This window comes from Limulus polyphemus, unplaced genomic scaffold (assembly GCF_000517525.1).
Source record: "Limulus polyphemus unplaced genomic scaffold, Limulus_polyphemus-2.1.2 Scaffold8900, whole genome shotgun sequence".
Taxonomy (NCBI): domain Eukaryota; kingdom Metazoa; phylum Arthropoda; class Merostomata; order Xiphosura; family Limulidae; genus Limulus; species Limulus polyphemus.
This window is the reverse complement of record NW_013674510.1, coordinates 13,617-16,902: the sequence shown is the minus strand read 5'-3', so window position 1 is coordinate 16,902 and position 3,286 is coordinate 13,617. Positions and strand designations below refer to the sequence as shown.

The 3,286-nt window shown below is 33.4% G+C and overlaps 1 long non-coding RNA gene across 1 annotated transcript in view; it reads left to right on the top strand.

Moving 5' to 3' along the window:
- LOC111083289 overlaps nucleotides 1–1,451 on the top strand; it is a 3,781-nt gene extending 2,330 nt beyond the window's left edge. The window contains exon 3 of the long non-coding RNA XR_002608925.1: nucleotides 1,228–1,451. This is a non-coding gene — a long non-coding RNA (uncharacterized LOC111083289). The remainder of the gene's footprint in view (nucleotides 1–1,227) is intronic.
- Nucleotides 1,452–3,286: the final 1,835 nt, after the last annotated feature.

Below are 3,286 nucleotides of genomic sequence, written 5' to 3'. Positions count from 1 at the left end.
GGTGACAACGTGACGGTAGAATAATGTGTGTGTAGGTAGTGAGTAATTGAACTGCAATCAGGAAGTATTGTTGAAGTTAACGTTCATTGCTAAAGTTGTTAAAACGTTTGTAAAAGAGCGACTGTTGAAAATAAGTGTATCAGTAAAGTTATATTCAGAAAGAGTAAACCGGTTTCATTAAGTAGGGACTTGTGTCGCTGAAGTTTCGTCGGGACGAATTTACGGGAAATCATTTAACAAACGGAGACGTAACACATGGAAAGAAAAGGCTCAGATAAAATCATTACTGTTTGTTGTCATGTCATCAATAATATTAAAACAGTTCGTGTATAAAATGTTTGTGGAATCTCTAAAACAATCATAGATTGAATTCATTATAGAAGCAATTTATTAGCAATAAGTATAGCAGTGACTAGTGCCAGTAGTATAAGTTACAAGAGTTTAAAAAACGGAAACGACCGTGGCGACCTCTGAAAATATTACGAAGAAACACGTCTGTTGGCATTTTTTAAGCAGAATTCATTTCTTTGCAAACTGAATGTGTTCTGAGCTTATATCAAATATAGACAATTACTCGAACTTTGTTCCGCGGGAGTAATGTAATATGTATATATATTATTACAGTGTGGTGTAAGCCTAATAGCACCCACCGCCAACTATTAGGCTATTCTAATAGAATTGTTGGATTTGACCGTTACTCTTATAATGCACCCACGGCCCAAAGTGCGGAGGGTAATTTTGTGGCGACGGTACGCTTACTGTAGACTAACGGATTCATAGTTCTGCAAGCTAACCTAAAGCTACGCCCGACCTTATTACAACAGTGAAGGATGACGGGTAATTTTTATCACGATGGCCTTTTACGTTAATATAAAAATATTATCACTTATAACATGCCTAATTCATATTTTATTTACTTTAATACAAAGATATATAAAATTGATTTTGTGAGAACTTTTCTCCTCTATAAAACTCATTATAATAGCTATGAAACTCAAATAAAAACTCTCATATTTTTTATTTAGATTTAAGAACTGAAGACAATGTTGTGAATATTTAATAGCGCCACCTCGGTTTTTTATGAAACTCAAATGAAAAACCCTCATATTTTTTATTAAATAATTTTGCGAATTCCTAGATAACACGATGATGCTAGACTTCGAACTCAGGTAGGTAATTACTCAATAATGCTCTATTATTATTAAACATAAGAATCATGTGAGTAAGGTAGTCAACATTACAAAGCTTACTTTTTCTTCCATTTAACCCAGCAGTTGATACTTGACTGTAATACTGATAACTTGTAATAAACCCTGACAGTTGTTCACTAGTTCACATCATACTAACTGCTGTTCATTAAATTTGATAGTTAACGTCTGAACAGCTACTGACTACTGTGAGTTAAGTAGTAATAACAGTTGACCAAAGGAAGCTGCCTAAAAGTTAACCCAGTAAATAATGCATCCATACCATTATGACTAGGAGTGTGAAATACTGATAACGATTGTAACGCATACATTGGTTCGACGAAAGAATGTGTTTTTGAAATAAATAAATTTTATATACATATAAAAAGAACAGCACGAAATCAACCACGACAATAACAACATCCATTACACAGAGAGAGAGAAGTTTTCCTGTCACGTGTCAAATAACCGTAAGAAAAGGACCCCGGCTTACTTATCAGCTACAGACTCGCTCTACTGTTGAAAGCTAAATGTCCTCATAAGGTTTAATTGGCAACGTGTGGTTACTACCAATTAAAACCCCACCAGATCACGTTATAGAATGTCATTATCAATTACGCCCCCTAGGTAATTAAAAGAACAACAAAGTTTCAGATAGGTTCTTAGAAACTATTATTTTATATATATATAAAATACACAGAATTTTCGAAATGAAATGAATTCAAAACGGAGAAAAAATCAACAAAATATGCAAGTTTAAATTAAAATATTTCGAGCCTAAACAGAGAAGAAATATGAGAATATGTTCATTACGATCTTGCATGCAAACAAGTCTTAGAAATCAAAATAGACAAGAATCAGAAGTAGATCACGAAAAGCGACACCTACGAACATCACCACCAATTTTACACACAAGTCAATAATGATTTTCTAATATTCATCAAAATAATATTTTACTTGTTTTTCTAATATTATTAAACATTCTTTAGTTGTACTTGTCTTTTGATATGTTCCTGTGTATTTTAGGCTTACTTCGATCTCCAAGCTTCTAACGAAATTTCTAAGAAAACAAAAACAAAACGTGTGTTAAGGATGTGACAATCCAAGAACTCATCACGTTTAAAAACCATTCGTTCGTCTTCAGCAAAACAGAAGAAGCTGATTATTACAATACAATGTTAAGCCTAAAATAATCATTGTTCTAAGTTAAGTTCGTAACAGCATCTTAAGCCTAAAATATATATTGTTCAAAGCTAGTCACAGCATCTTTAGTCCTAAACTAAACATTGTTCCAAGTTAATAAATATATTGTTAAGCCTAAACTCTGGTGTTCCAAGCAATGATTACAGTATAAGTATCAATGGTTTTAAGTCATCTCATCCTTGTCTCGTTTAAACCATACCCTTCAGTGAAGGTTTGGTTTGTTTATTGTTAAGTCCAAAGCTACACAATGGGCTATCTGTGTTCTGCCCACCGCGGATATCGAAATCCGATTTTTAGTGTTATAGCTCATCAGACTTCCAGCTGAGCCACCCAGGTTCTGCTGTGAAGGATTCACGCGAGAGGCTGGTTTGGACGAGATTACTCCTACCCTAAATCATGGTCGCCACATCTCATCAGTTCTTTCACACATATATGTCACATTAGATAATCTAAATTGTTAAAAGTCTTCGTTATTCGATTCTTCTAAACAAATTAAACCTAGGTCTGCAGCTGATTACTGTAAACATCAGCATTTTTATACAAAATAAACTTCATTCAAATAAATACTAAACAATTATTACACCTTGTAGACGTCATAATCTCGTGGCCTGAAGCAGCCAGATTTCCAGAAGTGTTAACTAAACTGTTCCAATCTGTCAACTCGATATAGCCATTCCCATTTTACAAGTCATGTTTGAGAAACATTTATTTTATATACAACTCTAACTTTACCAAGGCTGGGGTTTAAAGCATACATAAAAAGTGTTTTAATACATATTTTTTATTTAGATTTAAGAACTGAAGACAATGTTGTGAATATTTAATAGCGCCACCTCGGTTTTTAATACATTTACTAACTTTGTAATGTTGACTACCTTACTCACATGATTCTTATG